This window comes from Protopterus annectens, chromosome 4.part0 (assembly GCF_019279795.1).
Source record: "Protopterus annectens isolate FY-2018-M chromosome 4.part0, PAN1.0, whole genome shotgun sequence".
NCBI lineage: Eukaryota > Metazoa > Chordata > Ceratodontiformes > Protopteridae > Protopterus > Protopterus annectens.
The window spans coordinates 984041134-984063524 of record NC_056733.1 but is presented as its reverse complement, the minus strand read 5'-3'; positions in this window follow the sequence as shown (position 1 = coordinate 984063524).

The window sequence follows — 22391 nt, the reverse complement described above, 5'->3', positions numbered from 1 at the left end:
ATGATTAAGATCCAAGACTAAGTTTTAAATCTGAAATATAATTTAGTGTAACACAGATAATTTATTGAACAAACAAACTGGTTAGCGCTTTCACGTTCAGTTAAAACGTTTCTTCAGACCTCAAAAAATACATTCCCATCATGCCTTTATATATATTTTTTAAAATGCTCATTATTCTATTAGCCATGGTAATGATCACTTTTAAAGTGCAAACAGTGCTTAAAGAAACATATTACATTTAAATTTGAATGATATTAAAAATGCAAGCATAAATCCTAACTATATAAATCCTAACTATATAAATCAAGAACTGCTTTTTAAAATTATAAAGTTTGTGTAGCAATAAAAAGTTAAAATCATTTGCATATAAATTCTTGAGATGAAACATATATCATATATCGTAATTTATAGTTTAAAGATATATTTTAAAATGATAGTGAATGAATATTATACATAATATAATTAGTGTACATGATATAATTACATAGCAATTTATATGAAAACATGAATTTATATTTCTTCTAAAAAAACTATCTATTCTCTATCTAATGTGTATAAAATAAATCATGTGAATAGTGTCATTTTCATAAAGAAATAAGATGTATATCTAAGATGTTTAGTCTAGGGTAAAATCCCCTGGGATTCATCACAGCATAAATCATTGAAATATATTAGTCTTTTATCAGTTTAATATGTATATTAGCATAAAAAATCAAAATTCAAGCATGGGATGTGTTGAATCAATGTTTGTATGGCCTGGCCATAAGGAATGGTTTTAATGAGACTTTTTCATTCAAACCATGTCCCTTATAGGCCTGGAGTCTAATGATCCATTTATTCTCTTTTTCTTCGGTATAGTTTTTGATGTTTCCTAATCTATCAGTTCTCATGATCAATTCCAATACCATGAACTTAAATCTATGTCTTGTTCCTTTCATGATAACATGTTTCGCTAGTGCATTGTTCTCATTCTCTTTGTTAATAGCGTAAACATGTTCTCTAACTCTTTCTCTTAGGGTTCTGTTTGTTTTCCCTATATAAAATGAGGAACAACATTGGCATTGTGCTATATATACAAGGTCCCTACTTCTGCAGTCTGCATACTTGTCAAAATTAATTTTCTTTCCATTGTCCGGATGTATAAATTCATTACCATTTAGCATATAGCTACATTGATTGCAGTTTCTGCAGGCAAAGGTCCCTTTTCTTATTGACTGTGGAATATTGTCACTTTTGTGGTCATTATGTTCATAACAAAGTAGCCTTTTTAGGGACTTCATGTTTTTATAAGTAATATTGGGCCTATCACCCGCTATTTCCTTTATCCGATCATCTATCATAAGTAACGGCCAATTCTTATTTATTATTTCTATTATTTGATTATTTTTGTTAGTGTATGGTATAATTAATCGAGTATGTTTGTTTTGTATGGTCTCATTTGAATTTCCTTTTTCTCTATTGCCATGCCTATGAAGGTATGGTTTCCCTTTCCCTTTTCTAGATTGGTCACATTCCATGATGACTTTTTCAACATTGGCCTTATCATAGCCTCTCATTACAAAGTTCTTCTTCAATGTTTTTTGTTGTTCTTTATTTCTTGTTTCATCTGTCACCAGTCTGGAGACCCGTAGTGACTGATTCTTAACTATGTTTGGGAAGATATGTCTAGGGTGCATGCTCTCTTTATGTAGTAGATTATTCCTCCAACATTCCTTTCTATAGAGATCTGTATCGATTCTCATTCCAGTCTTTGTAATTCATACATCCAGGAAATCAATGTTCTCAATTGATGAGGAGTGCTCAAAATTCAAAAAATCCGTTGTTCCATTAATATAGATAACAAACTCGTTTAGCATATCTGTAGTATTGTCCCAAACGAGAAAAATATCATCTACAAAACTCTTGTAGAATTTTATATTCTCTAAGTATGGATTATTGCTTTGTACATAAGTCTCCTCCCAGTATGCCATCACTAGATTAGCATAGGAGTTGGCTACTGGTGTCCCCATTGCTGTTCCCTTTTTCTGTAGATAATATTTCCCATTGTATGTAAATACATTATTCTCTAATATTATTTCTAGTATCATCATGTATCTGAGTCACAGATAAGTGTTGAATCATCTGCAGACTGTAATATAGAACCATGTGGAGTAGCTGTGTGTGGATTATTATTCACTGATAAGTGTTGGATCATCTGCATACTGTATTATAGAACCATGTGGAGTAGGTGTGTGTAGATTATTAATCACAGATAAGTGTTGAATCATCTGCATACTGTATTATAGAACCATGTGGAGTAGATTTGTGTAAGTTATTAGTCACAGATAAGTGTTGAATCATCTGTATACTGTATTATAGAACCATGTGGGGTAGGTGTATGTAGATTATTAATCACAGATAAGTGTTGAATCATCTGCATACTGTATTATAGAACCATGTGGAGTAGATTTGTGTAAGTTATTAGTCACAGATAAGTGTTGAATCATCTGTATACTGTATTATAGAACCATGTGGAGTAGCTGTGTGTATATTATTAGTCAGAGAGCAGTGTTGAATCCTCTGTATACTGTATTATAGAACCATGTGGGGTAGGTGTGTGTAGATTATTAGTCACAAATAAGTGTTGAATCATCTGCATACTGTATTATAGAACAATGTGGAGTAGGTGTGTGTAGATTATTAGTCACAGATAAGTGTTGAATCATCTGCGTAATGTATTATAGAACCATGTGGAGTAGCTGTGTGTAGATTATTAGTCACAGATAAGTGTTGAATCATCTGCAGACTGTATTATAGAACCATGTGGGGTAGGTGTGTGTAGATAATTAGTCACAGATAAGTGTTGAATCATCTGCAGACTGTATTATAGAACCATGTGGAGTAGCTGTGTGTAGATCATTAGTCACAGATAAGTGTTGAATCATCTGCAGACTGTATTATAGAACCATGTGGGGTAGGTGTGTGTAGATAATTAGTCACAGATAAGTGTTGAATCATCTGCAGACTGTATTATAGAACCATGTGGAGTAGCTGTGTGTAGATTATTAGTCACAGATAAGTGTTGAATCATCTGCATACTGTATTATAGAACCATGTGGAGTAGCTGTGTGTAGATTATTAGGCACAGATAAGTGTTGAATGATCTGCACACTGTATTATAGAATCATTTGGAGTAGCTGTGTGTAGATTATTAGTCACAGATAAGTGTTGACTCATCTGCAGACTGTATTATAGAATCATGTGGAGTAGCTGTGTGTAGATTATTAGGCACAGATAAGTGTTGAATGATCTGCACACTGTGTTATAGAACCATTTGGAGTAGCTGTGTGTAGATTATTAGTCACAGATAAGTGTTGAATCATCTGCAGACTGTATTATAGAACCATGTGGAGTAGCTATGTGCATATTATTAGTCACAGATAAGTGTTGAATCATCTGCATACTGTATTATAGAACCATGTGGAGTAGCTGTTTGTAGATTATTAGTCACAGATAAGTGTTGAATCGTCTGCGTACTGTATTATAGAACCATGTGGAGTAGCTGTGTGTAGATTATTAGTCACAGATAAGTGTTGAATCATCTGCATACTGTATTATAGAACCATGTGGACTAGCTGTGTGTAGGTTATTAGTCACAGATACATGTTGAATCATCTGCAGACTGTATTATAGAACCATGTGGAGTATCTGTGTGTAGATTATTAGTCACAGATAAGTGTTGAATCATCTGATTAATGTATTATAGAACCATGTGGAGTAGGTGTGTGTAGATAATTAGTCACAGATAAGTGTTGAATCATCTGCAGACTGTATTATAGAACCATGTGGAGTAGCTGTGTGTAAATTATTAGTCACAGATAAGTGTTGAATCATCTGCATACTGTATTATAGAACCATGTGGAGTAGCTGTGTGTAGATTATTAGGCACAGATAAGTGTTGAATGATCTGCACACTGTATTATAGAACCATTTGGAGTAGCTGTGTGTAGATTATTAGTCACAGATAAGTGTTGAATCATCTGCAGACTGTATTATAGAACCATGTGGAGTAGCTATGTGCATATTATTAGTCACAGATAAGTGTTGAATCATCTGCATACTGTATTATAGAACCATGTGGAGTAGCTGTTTGTAGATTATTAGTCACAGATAAGTGTTGAATCGTCTGCGTACTGTATTATAGAACCATGTGGAGTAGCTGTGTGTAGATTATTAGTCACAGATAAGTGTTGAATCATCTGCATACTGTATTATAGAACCATGTGGACTAGCTGTGTGTAGGTTATTAGTCACAGATACATGTTGAATCATCTGCAGACTGTATTATAGAACCATGTGGAGTATCTGTGTGTAGATTATTAGTCACAGATAAGTGTTGAATCATCTGATTAATGTATTATAGAACCATGTGGAGTAGGTGTGTGTAGATAATTAGTCACAGATAAGTGTTGAATCATCTGCAGACTGTATTATAGAACCATGTGGAGTAGCTGTGTGTAAATTATTAGTCACAGATAAGTGTTGAATCATCTGCAGACCGTATTATAGAACCATGTGGAGTAGGTGTGTGTAGATTATTAGTCACAGATAAGTGTTGAATCGTCTGCGTACTGTATTATAGAACCATGTGGAGTAGCTGTGTGTAGATTATTAGGCACAGATAAGTGTTGAATGATCTGCACACTGTATTATAGAACCATTTGGAGTAGCTGTGTGTAGATTATTATTCACAGATAAGTGTTGGATCATTTGCATACTGTATTATAGAACCATGTGGAGTAGGTGTGTGTAGATTATTAATCACAGATAAGTGTTGAATCATCTGCATACTGTATTATAGAACCATGTGGAGTAGATTTGTGTAAGTTATTAGTCACAGATAAGTGTTGAATCATCTGTATACTGTATTATAGAACCATGTGGGGTAGGTGTATGTAGATTATTAGTCACAGATAAGTGTTCATAGGTTCATAGGTTCATACTAGGCTATCTGCCCAAGGGCATTTATAAGCCTAGCCCATAGTTATTTGGCTTTCGCCACCCCTTTTGTTTGAATAAAACTATGCCTATTATTTTGCTGTGCCTCTGTCAAGCAGTGACACTGAAGTAATCCCTGGGGTATATCTGCGATCCCCCATACATTGGTCAAGATTCCTCTTGAACAAGGCCAGCGAGGTGCTCTGCCGCACATGTACCGGGATTTTGTTCCACAGCATAGGGAGTCTCTGGGTGATGAATCTGTCCCTCCAGCACGTTCTATTAATAACCGTGTCAAGGTTTAAGTCTCCCGCCCTTGTGGTTCTGAGGGATCTAGATTTTGAGGTGAAGCATATTCATCAAATCAGGGTTTGACATGGCCTTATATGTCAGGCACAGGTCACCTCTGAGCAAGCGGTATGAGACTGAATAGAGCTGGAGTTCTTTCAGTCGGGCAGCATAAGACATATTTTGAGACCCTTTATCCTTTTGGTGAGGAACTTTTGGGGCCTTTCCAGCTGCTGCAGGTGTCGGGTCAGATACATTCCGAATGGGGCATTGTACTCAATCATAGGTCTAATGAGTGATGAGTACAGGGGAACGATGACCTCCTTTGATCTAGATGTGAATCCTTCATGATCAGGTGGGCAATGTAGAAGGTTTTCCTAACTACTTTAGCAACATGAGTGTCAAACGAAAGGCTACTGTCAACCTGGGTCCCCAGATGCCTGATGACTTCTTCTGTGCTCAGTGGATTGCCACCTATATGGTAGCTAGGGGTAACCTTGTTTTTCCCGAAGGGTATGACTATGCATTTCTTGGCATTCAACTTTAGGCCATGGCTCTGGCACCAGTTATCCATTTCTGTGAGGCCCTTCTGGAGGATATCTGTGTCAGATGTGTTTTCGACTATGGCGCCCAGTTTGCAGTCATCTGCAAACTTTGTCAGCCATAACCCTCCTGTGTTTGCTTGTACTTCAGAAAAGTAGATGCCGAACAAGAGTGGACCCAGGACTGAGCCCTGTGGGACACCACTTGTGACAGGCTTTGAGTCTGACATGGCTCCAGCAACTCTGACCCTGTGGGTTCTGTCACTTAGCCAGTTTGCAACCCATCTTGTGATGTATGGGTTTAAATTCAAGCTGATGAGTTTTTCGATGATACCTGAGTGGGGTATTGTGTCAAAGGCCTTTGCCAGGTCAAGGTAGGCTGTATAGACTGCCTTTCCTTCATCAATGGCCTTGGTGACTGTCTCGAAAAAGTCAACCAAGTTTAAAAGGCATGATCTGCCTTTGACAAAGCCAAACTGGGTTGGATCCAAAGTCTGCAAGTTCCCTATGTCTTTATTTATGAGTTCCATTATGATCCTCTCCATGGCTTTGCAGATAAGGCTTGTCAAGCTAATGGGACGGTAATTTCCAGGGTCGGTGGAGGCACCGCCCTTGTGAAGTGGGACCACAGTCTGCAATCTGCATACTGTATTATAGAACCATGTGGGGTAGGTGTGTGTAGATTATTAGTCACAAATAAGTGTTGAATCATCTGCATACTGTATTATAGAACAATGTGGAGTAGGTGTGTGTAGATTATTAGTCACAGATAAGTGTTGAATTATCTGCAGACTGTATTATAGAACCATATGGAGTAGGTGTGTGTAGATTATTAGTCACAGATAAGTGTTTGATCATCTGCAGACTGTATTATAGAGCCATGTGGAGTAGGTGTGTGTAGATTATTAGTCACAGATAAGTGTTGAATCATCTGTGTACTGTATTATAGAACCATGTGGAGTAGGTGTGTGTAGGTTATTAGTCACAGATAAGTGTTGAATCATCTGGATACTGTATTATAGAACCATGTGTGGTAGCTGTGTGTAGATTTAGTCACAGATATTTGTTGAATCATCTGCGTAATGTATTATAGAACCATGTGGAGTAGGTGTGTGTAGATTATTAGTTACAGATCAGTGTTGAACCATCTGCAGACTATATTATAGAACGATGTGGAGTAGCTGTGTGTAGATTGTTAGTCACAGATAAGTGTTAAATCATCTGCAGACTGTAATATAGAACCATGTGGAGTAGCTGTGTGTAGATTATTATTCACAGATAAGTGTTGGATCATCTGCATACTGTATTATAGAACCATGTGGAGTAGGTGTGTGTAGATTATTAATCACAGATAAGTGTTGAATCTTCTGCATACTGTATTATAGAACCATGTGGAGTAGATTTGTGTAAGTTATTAGTCACAGATAAGTGTTGAATCATCTGTATACTGTATTATAGAACCATGTGGGGTAGGTGTATGTAGATTATTAGTCACAAATAAGTGTTGAATCATCTGCATACTGTATTATAGAACAATGTGGAGTAGGTGTGTGTAGATTATTAGTCACAGATAAGTGTTGAATCATCTGCGTAATGTATTATAGAACCATGTGGAGTAGCTGTGTGTAGATTATTAGTCACAGATAAGTGTTGAATCATCTGCAGACTGTATTATAGAACCATGTAAAGTAGGTGTGTGTAGATAATTAGTCACAGATAAGTGTTGAATCATCTGCATAGTGTATTATAGAACCATGTGGAGTAGCTGTGTGTAGATTATTAGGCACAGATAAGTGTTGAATGATCTGCACACTGTATTATAGAACCATTTGGAGTAGCTGTGTAGATTATTAGTCACAGATAAGTGTTGAATCATCTGCAGACTGTATTATAGAACCATGTGGAGTAGCTGTGTGTAGATTATTAGGCACAGATAAGTGTTGAATGATCTGCACACTGTATTATAGAACCATTTGGAGTAGCTGTGTGTAGATTATTAGTCACAGATAAGTGTTGAATCATCTGCAGACTGTATTATAGAACCATGTGGAGTAGCTATGTGCATATTATTAGTCACAGATAAGTGTTGAATCATCTGCATACTGTATTATAGAACCATGTGGAGTAGCTGTGTGTAGATTATTAGTCACAGATAAATGTTGAATCGCTCATGCACTGTATTATAGAACCATGTGGAGTAGCTGTGTGTAGATTATTAGGCACAGATAAGTGTTGAATCATCTGCAGACTGTATTATAGAACCATGTGGAGTAGCTGTGTGTAGATTATTAGGCACAGATAAGTGTTGAATGATCTGCACACTGTATTATAGAACCATTTGGAGTAGCTGTGTGTAGATTATTAGTCACAGATAAGTGTTGAATCATCTGCAGACTGTATTATAGAACCATGTGGAGTAGCTATGTGCATATTATTAGTCACAGATAAGTGTTGAATCATCTGCATACTGTATTATAGAACCATGTGGAGTAGCTGTGTGTAGATTATTAGTCACAGATAAATGTTGAATCGTCTGCGTACTGTATTATAGAACCATGTGGAGTAGCTGTGTGTAGATTATTAGTCACAGATAAGTGTTGAATCATCTGCATACTGTATTATAGAACCATGTGGACTAGCTGTGTGTAGGTTATTAGTCACAGATACATGTTGAATCATCTGCATACTGTATTATAGAACCATGTGAAGTAGGTGTGTGTAGATTATTAGTCACAGATAAGTGTTAAATCATCTGCAGACTGTATTATAGAACCATGTGGAGTATCTGTGTGTAGATTATTAGTCACAGATAAGTGTTGAATCATCTGATTAATGTATTATAGAACCATGTGGAGTAGGTGTGTGTAGATAATTAGTCACAGATAAGTGTTGGATCATCTGCAGACTGTATTATAGAACCATGTGGAGTAGGTGTGTGTAGATTATTAATCACAGATAAGTGTTGAATCATCTGCATACTGTATTATAGAACCATGTGGCGTAGGTTTGTGTAAGTTATTAGTCACAGATAAGTGTTGAATCATCTGTATACTGTATTATAGAACAATGTGGGGTAGGTGTGTGTAGATTATTAGTCAGAGATAAGTGTTGAATTATCTGCATAATGTATTATAGAACCATGGGGGGTAGGTGTGTGTAGATTATTAGTCACAAATAAGTGTTGATTCATCTGCATACTGTATTATAGAACCATGTGGAGTAGGTGTGTGTAGATTATTAGTCACAGATAAGTGTTGAATCATCTGCGTAATGTATTATAGAACCATGTGGAGTAGCTGTGTGTAGATTATTAGTCACAGATAAGTGCTGAATCATCTGCAGACTGTATTATAGAACCATGTGGAGTAGGTGTGTGTAGATAATTAGTCACAGATAAGTGTTGAAACATCTTCAGACTGTATTATAGAACCATGTGGAGTAGCTGTGTGTAGATTATTAGTCACAGATAAGTGTTGAATCATCTGCATACTGTATTATAGAACCATGTGGAGTAGCTGTGTGTAGATTATTAGGCACAGATAAGTGTTGAATGATCTGCACACTGTATTATAGAACCATTTGGAGTAGCTGTGTGTAGATTATTAGTCACAGAAAAGTGTTGAATCATCTGCACACTGTATTTTAGAACCATGTGGATTAGCTATGTGCATATTATTAGTCACAGATAAGTGTTGAATCATCTGCATACTGTATTATAGAACCATGTGGAGTAGCTGTGTGTAGATTATTAGTCACAGATAAGTGTTGAATCGTCTGCGTACTGTATTATAGAACCATGTGGAGTAGCTGTGTGTAGATTATTAGTCACAGATATGTGTTGAATCATCTGCATACTGTATTATAGAACCATGTGGACTAGCTGTGTGTAGGTTATTAGTCACAGATACATGTTGAATCATCTGCATACTGTATTATAGAACCATGTGGAGTAGGTGTGTGTAGATTATTACCAAACACACCAAACCTCTCACGTGGAGCGATGCACGGTCAACCAAACTATGCAAATTACACAACGGCCAGCAGGTTATGTTCCAAAAGCATTTTATTGTAGAATATACATAGGATATAAAAATATATCCTGCTCCAAACCGGTTTCGGTTACCCTTCTTCAGTGGAGCAATGAAAAATGTAAAGAAGCCAACCACAGCATCTGATACCATTTTATAGTGTCAGTCAACACAATCAACCAATCGAAATTCAAAAATAAGTTTTTAGTATTGAATGGACCCAGCACCCCATATTGTGAAACCACAGATTATAATATAAACCCATTCAAATAAGTAAACAAACATGACACAGTAACATGCCTAAATACATCAAAAATAATATGCACACCTAAATAAAGAAACCAAATATTGTGTTTGGGAACATAAACCCAATCACATGAGCAGAATCTGATGTGAATATGTAGAACAAAATAGTTAATAGTATATTTAATGATCAGCAAAAGTAATTGAAGATCTACGTCAGTGTAACATTAATAAATTGTTATATAATATTCTGATATTATGCAAGATCATATATATCATAACAATAAAAGGATATATATCCAAGTAAATGTATTATAGATGATCATTAATGCCCGGCGGAAATAATGCACCCAAATGTATGATCCAATATTTCCCTTTTTGTGTCAAGATATTTTCCCAACCTTGTTGATGACTCCTATCACCAACAATCCGGTCAATAATAGTGAACTTAAATTTTGCCGAGGGATGTTTGACAGTGTGTAAATACAGGGCATTAGTTGATTTCTTGTTTCTGATGTTACTCCTATGTTCCCCAATTCTGATTTTAAGAGGCCTAGAGGTCTTGCCCACATAAAATGCAGAACATTGACAAGTGGCAAGATATATCACCCAACTCATCGAGCAATTACCAAAGAATTTTAGGTCATAGACCTTACTAGTATTGGCACTACTAAAAGATTTAGATTTATTAATATCCAAACAGGACATACAATGTCCACAGGGAAAAGTGCCTATCAGTTCTTTGCCCATAATAGTGAGCTGTTTGTACCGTGCCCCTCCACTGCCATGATGTTTGAAATGTGAAAACATGGAACTTAAAGTTTTGCCCTTTCTATAAGAAAATTGACAACGTGTCCCAAGGTGTTGTCTAAGAATGTCATTAGCCATCAAGATATTCCAATTTCTATCCACCACTCCTCTAATAACCTGATTATTCCTGCCATATGTGGTAACCAATCTCAAGACCTCATCCCCTTTTTTGTCTTGATGATGGTCCTGATATTGTAAAAGCTGGTCCCTAGTTTTTTTGTCCGACCAATATTTAGCAGATTTGATATCAAAACCAGAATACCCTCTATCATAGAATCTGTTAACAAGATCCAAACTGGCTGTCTCATAGTCTTCCTGACTGGAATTGATTCTTTTGATATGGCAGAATTGAGATTTAGGGATGTTCCGGACAGTGTGGCGGGGGTGCATGCTCGAGGCATGTAGCAGTGTATTATATTCGGGGTATTTCCTATATATTTTGGTGCCTAGTGTGTTGTCTGGCTTCCTATATACACTAACATCCAAGAATTCAATATTGGACCTGCTGCTATTGATTGTGAATTCGATGCCCCAAGGATTACTATTAAGGTAGTCCACAAATTCTTTAAGATATTCAGCATCCACCCGCCACACCATCCAACAATCATCAAGATATCTGCGCCAGATATCCATTTCTACAGTGTAAATATTGTGAGATGTATCATAAATTAGGTATTCTTCTAGGTACGCCATGAACAAATCTGCGTATATGGGGGCAAAGGATGCCCCCATAGCAGTTCCTTGTAACTGCCAATAGCATTCACCTTGAAAAAAGAATACATTTTTATTCAAAACATGATCACACATACAAATCAAAAGTGTATTAAATCCAGGCCGATATAAGTTGGATTTCTCAAGCCAGTATTGTAATGCTTGAAGACCCGCCCAATGGGGGATGCTGGTGTATAAAGATTTTACATCCAAAGTACAAAGTAACCAATTGGGTTCAAGTTCAGTCTCTGCTATGATTTGTAGAAATTGTGTGGTATCCTTGATTCTAGCTCTTACCTGGGTGAGCAAAGGTTTTAAATATTCAGTCAAGAACACTGAAAGAGGTTCAGTTAAAGAACCATGACCAGACACAATAGGACGCCAGGTGGGGAAGTCAGGGATTTGTGTATTTTTGGCAGTAAGTAAAGTATCTGTTTATTAGGATCCTTAACTGTCAAATGTTTGACAATAGTATTGGACAAAATGCCATTCTCAACTGCACTACTCAGGAACTCATCAATCTCCTTTTTAAAAGTAGTGGTCGGATCAATGTCCATTTTCATATAGCATTTGTAGTCAGATAACTGTCTTAATCCTTCCTGTGTATAGTGATCCATATCCAAAACCACTACTGCCCCACCTTTATCAGCCTTCACAATTGCAATATCATTGTTGTTTCTTAATTCCTCAAGTGCCTGTCTTTCAGTCTGCTGAATATTGTCTGATAAAATATTAAAGCCATATGGCGGAAAATGTAGATCCCTAAGTACTGCCTGTTGAAAGGCTGTAACATGCATATTAGCAGGAGGTTGAAATGTTGATTTGAGAAACCTAAAGTCAGTAGATCTTTGAGCTGTATTATTTGTCTGATCTGAAAAGAATATCTTAAGGTTTAAACGACGGCAAAATTCCAAAACATCATTTACAGTTTGATATTGATCACAAAAGAATCCAGGTACGAACCTATGAACCCTAAGCCTTTATTGAGTATTTTTTCTTGTTCCAATGTTAATTCAACCTTAGACAAATTAAGCACATTTTGAAAAGTAGTTTCATCTATTTTAGAAAAGCTTGCACTATTCCATCCATTGATTCCAGATCTGAACCTATTACGGTGTTTCCTCCCCCCGCGTCGTTTCTTCTTACCCCAAAAGGGGTAGGTATATTACTTCTTTTCTTATAAGGTGAAAGGTCAGAGGTAATACCCTCACTATCAGTGGGGGAAGACTCATCACCCGAGGTGCTGGTATATGTCTGTTCCCTATTTTTAAGAATTGGTCTGGGTCGTTTCCTAGTTTTGGCACCACTCTTACCCATAGACATATCTTTGAATCTCACTGATTTCTGAAGCTCAAAGGGACGTCCCCTGGCATAATCATTAACGTCCCTATTAAATTTTTTAACTTTTCTATCTTTAATCAATTTGTCGTACTGAGTCAGTTCTTTTGATAAATTAGCAACCAGCGTACCATAATTGGTGTTGGATTCAAATTGTTTACAAATACTGCTTAACTCTTTAATCTCAGCAATATTTGAGTCTATTGTCCTTTCATAATAGTCTGTCAATATTTGTACAAACTTCATAGATCCCTCTTGAACTGCCTCAAACCACTCATTGGTCAGCCTCTCTTCAGATCTGCTGACCATGGGCTTTAACTTAATTCTAAGTCCACGTGGTACTAATTTTTTATGTAAATAAGCCTTAAAAAGACGTAGATGCCAAATATTTGCTCTCAGCCCCTTAAAGGCTTTCTCCAAATTACAAAATGCAAATTGGCATCCATCACTAGAGGGAGTGGTCTGTTGATCCATAGTACTGTTGCTTGAGATCGATTCCAGTCCAAAGACATGGATATCCTCTCTATCAGCACACATACCCTGCAAAATACTATCCAGATTCATAATGACTGTCTCAGCAAAACCAAATAGGAAAGAACGTGGTGCCAAAACTGGAAACAATCCCAAAAGACCCCTGCTCAGAAAAGGCAGGAGTAAACTATATCCAATTAGTATGGAATATATTAAATATAAAAATACCAGTAACTCAGGGGAACCACCAACAACACTAAGTCCAGCTATATCCCAAAACCAATGTTGGCCAAAAAAACAAAGTCCAAGGTAAATAGAACACCTCTTAGGACCTAAAAAATAATGGCCAAATAGATAAATGGATAATACTAGTGACTGATAAGTAAATTCAGTTCAAAAAAATCACATAACCTATCAGATAGTTTTTAGGAACATAGTCTAAATATTAACAAAATAAACAACCTCAGACCATCAGAATGTAGGTAATACAAATAATGTCCGACGTATAAATGTCTAGTGAAAAAAGATTCAGTCTGATGTCACAATGACCAAATAAATAAATGAATAGTAGTAATGACTGATATATAAATTCAGTTCAAAAATTCAGATACCAAATCCTATCTGATGTACACTATGAATGTACTATGGACATCATTTTGCCTTTGAAAACCACTGTATTATAATCTTTTTGGTTTTCAGTTCAAGGTCTTTTGATATGGAAACATGATGGGCGCTACGGATCAACAATAAGGACTCATTTGACTTGTATATTGCATTGCTAATGTGTTTAATTACCAGGCTGGGTTTATTATTAAGTGTTAATGTTTTTCACTTTATTCTAAACATGTATGTGTGTGCAATGTAATTTGGAACACCTTTTGGTTTCAGTCGCTTTTTTCTGGTCTAAGAATTTTAATATCATATTAGGACCGAATATTCATATGGTGACTAGTATTGTATTTATATACAAATTAGGTATTCTGGGGTTACATTTGCAAGTCTGCATGGGGTTTAGCAATGCTTGGGTGTTTGTTAACATTAAGCGCAAGTGTCTTGGTTTACTTTTTCTGTACTCATTTGAGTACGAAGTGGCCTGGTGAGTGAGCCTTTGTTCTAACCACATCTCTAGACATACCCAGATATCTATATGATGGTGGTTGGTCTAGGTTGTACATTGTTTAGATTATACAAAGTTTTGTGATAATCGACCATCAGGTTTGCATTAAGTTATTTTGGGTCCATTGTACACCCTGAATTGTGTCGGTGTGTGGTCCTTACCTAATGTTAAGGTGGGATTATGAAAAGACTATTTAGGGTATTTCATGTAAATTTATAGTATTATGCTTCCGACTATTTACCAATAAGTTCATTCTTAAATTGGATGCATTAACTATTGGTGTATGAGTAACGGTGGGCCTAATTTATGGTTATAATCTGATTTGTTCTGTTTATACAATCATAAGCCTATTTTTGGGTGTTTTTTTGCACTCTTTAGGCATTACTTTATGATTTATTTACTAGTGCTTGAGTATCGGCTGATCTGTGGCTTTTTGATCTGCAATTGTCTATATTGTATCGGATAGACCTTTTTGTGATATCTAAGTGATTGTTTAGACTATGGTGATGCCGTTTAGTTGTATTTCTACTCCGGTATGGTCCAAAGGTCCCTCAGTTACACGGTAATATAGGATTTATATTTTTTGATACACAGTACAGGGAGACATTACTTATATATGGTGTTTTATACATCTGTGATTATACTAGGGATATGTGGGTTTGATGTTGGATAAAATATCATATAGGCATTGCTTTATGCCTTTTGCGCCTTATGGTATTTACTAGAAATTATCTATTAATATTGGTACAACATATTATTACCAGCCTTATTACTAATATTGGGATATATGACTGGATCTTTTTTCACTAGACACCAATATTTTGAACCCTTTTACATTACCTACATTCTGATGGTTTAAGGTTGTTTAAGGTTGTTTATCTTGCTAATATCTATACTATGTTCCTAACAACTATCAGATAGGATTTGGTATCTGAATTTTTGAACTGAATTTATATATCAGTCATTACTACTATTCATTTATTTATTTGGTCATTGTGACATCAGACTGAATCTTTTTTCACTAGACATTTATACGTCGGACATTATTTGTATTACCTACATTCTGATGGTCTGAGGTTGTTTATTTTGTTAATATTTAGACTATGTTCCTAAAAACTATCTGATAGGTTATGTGATTTTTTTGAACTGAATTTACTTATCAGTCACTAGTATTATCCATTTATCTATTTGGCCATTATTTTTTAGGTCCTAAGAGGTGTTCTATTTACCTTGGACTTTGTGTTTTTTTGGCCAACATTGGTTTTGGGATATAGCTGGACTTAGTGTTGTTGGTGGTTCCCCTGAGTTACTGGTATTTTTATATTTAATATATTCCATACTAATTGGATATAGTTTACTCCTGCCTTTTCTGAGCAGGGGTCTTTTGGGATTGTTTCCAGTTTTGGCACCACGTTCTTTCCTATTTGGTTTTGCTGAGACAGTCATTATGAATCTGGATAGTATTTTGCAGGGTATGTGTGCTGATAGAGAGGATATCCATGTCTTTGGACTGGAATCGATCTCAAGCAACAGTACTATGGATCAACAGACCACTCCCTCTAGTGATGAATGCCAATTTGCATTTTGTAATTTGGAGAAAGCCTTTAAGGGGCTGAGAGCAAATATTTGGCATCTACGTCTTTTTAAGGCTTATTTACATAAAAAATTAGTACCACGTGGACTTAGAATTAAGTTAAAGCCCATGGTCAGCAGATCTGAAGAGAGGCTGACCAATGAGTGGTTTGAGGCAGTTCAAGAGGGATCTATGAAGTTTGTACAAATATTGACAGACTATTATGAAAGGACAATAGACTCAAATATTGCTGAGATTAAAGAGTTAAGCAGTATTTGTAAACAATTTGAATCCAACACCAATTATGGTACGCTGGTTGCTAATTTATCAAAAGAACTGACTCAGTACGACAAATTGATTAAAGATAGAAAAGTTAAAAAATTTAATAGGGACGTTAATGATTATGCCAGGGGACGTCCCTTTGAGCTTCAGAAATCAGTGAGATTCAAAGATATGTCTATGGGTAAGAGTGGTGCCAAAACTAGGAAACGACCCAGACCAATTCTTAAAAATAGGGAACAGACATATACCAGCACCTCGGGTGATGAGTCTTCCCCCACTGATAGTGAGGGTATTACCTCTGACCTTTCACCTTATAAGAAAAGAAGTAATATACCTACCCCTTTGGGGTAAGAAGAAACGACGCTGGGGAGGAAACACCGTAATAGGTTCAGATCTGGAATCAATGGATGGAATAGTGCAAGCTTTTCTAAAATAGATGAAACTACTTTTCAAAATGTGCTTAATTTGTCTAAGGTTGAATTAACACTGGAACAAGAAAAAATACTCAATAAAGGCTTAGGGTTCGTACCTGGATTCTTTTGTGATCAATATCAAACTGTAAATGATGTTTTGGAATTTTGCCGTTTAAACCTTAAGATATTCTTTTCAGATCAGACAAATAATACAGCTCAAAGATCTACTGACTTTAGGTTTCTCAAATCAACATTTCAACCTCCTGCTAATATGCATGTTACAGCCTTTCAACAGGCAGTACTTAGGGATCTACATTTTCCGCCATATGGCTTTAATATTTTATCAGACAATATTCAGCAGACTGAAAGACAGGCACTTGAGGAATTAAGAAACAACAATGATATTGCAATTGTGAAGGCTGATAAAGGTGGGGCAGTAGTGGTTTTGGATATGGATCACTATACACAGGAAGGATTAAGACAGTTATCTGACCACAAATGCTATATGAAAATGGACATTGATCCGACCACTACTTTTAAAAAGGAGATTGATGAGTTCCTGAGTAGTGCAGTTGAGAATGGCATTTTGTCCAATACTATTGTCAAACATTTGACAGTTAAGGATCCTAATAAACAGATACTTTACTTACTGCCAAAAATACACAAATCCCTGACTTCCCCACCTGGCCGTCCTATTGTGTCTGGTCATGGTTCTTTAACTGAACCTCTTTCAGTGTTCTTGACTGAATATTTAAAACCTTTGCTCACCCAGGTAAGAGCTAGAATCAAGGATACCACACAATTTCTACAAATCATAGCAGAGACTGAACTTGAACCCAATTGGTTACTTTGTACTTTGGATGTAAAATCTTTATACACCAGCATCCCCCATTGGGCGGGTCTTCAAGCATTACAATACTGGCTTGAGAAATCCAACTTATATCGGCCTGGATTTAATACACTTTTGATTTGTATGTGTGAGCATGTTTTGAATAAAAATGTATTCTTTTTTCAAGGTGAATGCTATTGGCAGTTACAAGGAACTGCTATGGGGGCATCCTTTGCCCCCATATACGCAGATTTGTTCATGGCGTACCTAGAAGAATACCTAATTTATGATACATCTCACAATATTTACACTGTAGAAATGGATATCTGGCGCAGATATCTTGATGATTGTTGGATGGTGTGGCGGGTGGATGCTGAATATCTTAAAGAATTTGTGGACTACCTTAATAGTAATCCTTGGGGCATCGAATTCACAATCAATAGCAGCAGGTCCAATATTGAATTCTTGGATGTTAGTGTATATAGGAAGCCAGACAACACACTAGGCACCAAAATATATAGGAAATACCCCGAATATAATACACTGCTACATGCCTCGAGCATGCACCCCCGCCACACTGTCCGGAACATCCCTAAATCTCAATTCTGCCGTATCAAAAGAATCAATTCCAGTCAGGAAGACTATGAGACAGCCAGTTTGGATCTTGTTAACAGATTCTATGATAGAGGGTATTCTGGTTTTGATATCAAATCTGCTAAATATTGGTCGGACAAAAAAACTAGGGACCAGCTTTTACAATATCAGGACCATCATCAAGACAAAAAAGGGGATGAGGTCTTGAGATTGGTTACCACATATGGCAGGAATAATCAGGTTATTAGAGGAGTGGTGGATAGAAATTGGAATATCTTGATGGCTAATGACATTCTTAGACAACACCTTGGGACACGTTGTCAATTTTCTTATAGAAAGGGCAAAACTTTAAGTTCCATGTTTTCACATTTCAAACATCATGGCAGTGGAGGGCACGGTACAAACAGCTCACTATTATGGGCAAAGAACTGATAGGCACTTTTCCCTGTGGACATTGTATGTCCTGTTTGGATATTAATAAATCTAAATCTTTTAGTAGTGCCAATACTAGTAAGGTCTATGACCTAAAATTCTTTGGTAATTGCTCGATGAGTTGGGTGATATATCTTGCCACTTGTCAATGTTCTGCATTTTATGTGGGCAAGACCTCTAGGCCTCTTAAAATCAGAATTGGGGAACATAGGAGTAACATCAGAAACAAGAAATCAACTAATGCCCTGTATTTACACACTGTCAAACATCCCTCGCAAAATTTAAGTTCACTATTATTGACCGGATTGTTGGTGATAGGAGTCATCAACAAGGTTGGGAAAATATCTTGACACAAAAAGAGAAATATTGGATCATACATTTGGGTGCATTATTTCCGCCGGGCATTAATGATCATCTATAATACATTTACTTGGATATATATCCTTTTATTGTTATGATATATATGATCTTGCATAATATCAGAATATTATATAACAATTTATTAATGTTACACTGACGTAGATCTTCAATTACTTTTGCTGATCATTAAATATACTATTAACTATTTTGTTCTACATATTCACATCAGATTCTGCTCATGTGATTGGGTTTATGTTCCCAAACACAATATTTGGTTTCTTTATTTAGGTGTGCATATTATTTTTGATGTATTTAGGCATGTTACTGTGTCATGTTTGTTTACTTATTTGAATGGGTTTATATTATAATCTGTGGTTTCACAATATGGGGTGCTGGGTCCATTCAATACTAAAAACTTATTTTTGAATTTTGATTGGTTGATTGTGTTGACTGACACTATAAAATGGTATCAGATGCTGTGGTTGGCTTCTTTACATTTTTCATTGCTCCACTGAAGAAGGGTAACCGAAACCGGTTTGGAGCAGGATATATTTTTATATCCTATGTATATTCTACAATAAAATGCTTTTGGAACATAACCTGCTGGCCGTTGTGTAATTTGCAATGTGTGTAGATTATTAGTCACAGATAAGTGTTGAATCATCTGCAGACTGTACTATAGAACCATGTGGAGTATCTGTGTGTAGATTATTAGTCACAGATAAGTGTTGAATCATCTGATTAATGTATTATAGAACCATGTGGAGTAGGTGTGTGTAGAAAATTAGTCACAGATAAGTGTTGAATCATTTGCAGACTGTATTATAGAACCATGTGGAGTAGCTGTGTGTAGATTATTAGTCACAGATAAGTGTTGAATCATCTGCATACTGTATTATAGAACCATGTGGAGTAGCTGTGTGTAGATTATTAGTCACAGATAAGTGTTGAATCATCTGCAGACTGTATTATAGAACCATTTGGAGTAGCTGTGTGTAGATTATTAGTCACAGATAAGTGTTGAATCATCTGCATACTGTATTATAGAACCATGTGGAGTAGCTGTGTGTAGATTATTAGTCACAGATAAGTGTTGAATCATCTGCATACTGTGTTATAGAACCATGTGGACTAGCTGTGTGTAGGTTATTAGTCACAGATACATGTTGAATCATCTGCATACTGTATTATAGAACCATGTGGAGTAGGTGTGTGTAGATTATTAGTCACAGATAAGTGTTGAATCATCTGCAGACTGTATTATAGAACCATGTGGAGTAGGTGTGTGTAGATTATTAGTCACAGATAAGTGTTGAATCGTCTGCGTACTGTATTATAGAACCATGTGGGGTAGGTGTGTGTAGATTATTAGTCACAGATAAGTGTTGAATCATCTACATACTGTATTATAGAACCATGTGGAGTAGCTGTGTGTAGATTATTAGTCACAGATAAGTGTTGAATCATCTGATTAATGTATTATAGAACCATGTGGAGTAGCTGTGTGTAGATTATGAGTCACAGATAAGTGTTGAATCATCTGCAGACTGTATTATAGAACCATGTGGAGTAGGTGTGTGAAGATTATTAGTCACAGATAAGTGTTGAATCATCTGCAGACTGTTTTATATAACCATGTGTAGTAGTTGTGTATAGATTATTAGTCACAGATAATTGTTGAAGAAATTATCTGCATACTGTATTATAGAACCATGTGGAGTAGGTGTGTGTAGATTATTAGTCACAGATAAGTGTTGAATCATCTGATTAATGTATTATAGAACCATGTGGAGTAGCTGTGTGTAGATTATTAGTCACAGATAAGTGTTGAATCATCTGATTAATGTATTATAGAACCATGTGGAGTAGCTGTGTGTAGATTATGAGTCACAGATAAGTGTTGAATCATCTGCAGACTGTTTTATATAACCATGTGTAGTAGTTGTGTATAGATTATTAGTCACAGATAATTGTTGAAGAAATTATCTGCATACTGTATTATAGAACCATGTGGGGTAGGTGTGTGTAGATTATTAGTCACAGATAAATGTTGAATCATCTGCAGACTGTTTTATATAACCATGTGTAGTAGTTGTGTATAGATTATTAGTCACAGATAATTGTTGAATAAATTATCTGCAGACTGTATTATAGAACCATGTGGGGTAGGTGTGTGTAGATTATTAGTCACAGATAAGTGTTGAATCATCTGCAGACTGTATTATAGAACAATGTGGAGTAGCTGTGTGTAGATTATTAGTCACAGATAAGTGTTGAATCATCTGCGTAATGTATTATAGAATCATGTGGAGTAGCTGTGTGTAGATTATTAGTCACAGATAAGTGTTGAATCATCTGCAGACTGTATTATAGAACAATGTGGAGTAGCTGTGTGTAGATTATTAGTCACAGATAAGTGCTGAATCATCTGCAGACTGTATTATAGAACCATGTGGAGTGGCTGTGTGTAGATTATTAGTCACAGATACGTGTTGAATCATCTGCAGACCGTATTATAGAACAATGTGGAGTAGCTGTGTGTAGATTATTAGTCACAGATAAGTGTTGAATCATCTGCAGACTGTATTATAGAACCATATGGAGTAGGTGTGTGTAGATTATTAGTCACAGATAAGTGTTGGATCATCTGCATACTGTATTATAGAACCATGTGGAGTAGGGGTGTGCAGATTATTAGTCAAAGATAAGTGTTGAATCATCTGCATATTGTATTACAGAACCATGTGGAGTAGGTGTGTCTATTGTATAGTTTGTTTCTGGCTGGGGTCCACCAGACAGGACGTCTGCCTTTGGAGGGCTGGGTCTTGGTTTTGTTTGGGATTGCATGATCCATGCATTCCTGAAGGTGTTCATAGAATGAATTTATAAAGGATTCTGCGGCCTGGGCTGTATTTTCCACAGGCCCAGGGACTTTGTAGGATTCCACCTCGGTTTTGAGGAGTGTGAAATTTGCTTTAGAGAAGTTTTTCACTGTGGTTTTCTGGGCAGGGGGTGGGGTCGGGATGTGAATATCCAGTGAGATTAGTTTATGGTCTGATCTTACCAGTGAGGGATACACTTCTGGTCTGGAGCATAGAGTCCCCATGTTGGTGATGATCAGGTCCAGTATGTTTTCCCCTCTTGTGGGAGTGGTAACAAGTTGTTCCATAGCATTTGAGTTTATAAATTCTAGGAACCTTTGGGCTAGGGTGTTGGAGCTAGAGTAATGCTCCCAGTCTATGTTTGGGTAGTTGAATTCGCCCAATATAATGGTGTTTGGAGAGACCTTTATATTTTCCAGTGTTCTCAGGAAGGCCGAATGGGGTTCCTGGGTTTTTGAGGGTGGTCTGTAGCAGGCTTTAAACTGGAAGGCAGTTTTACCC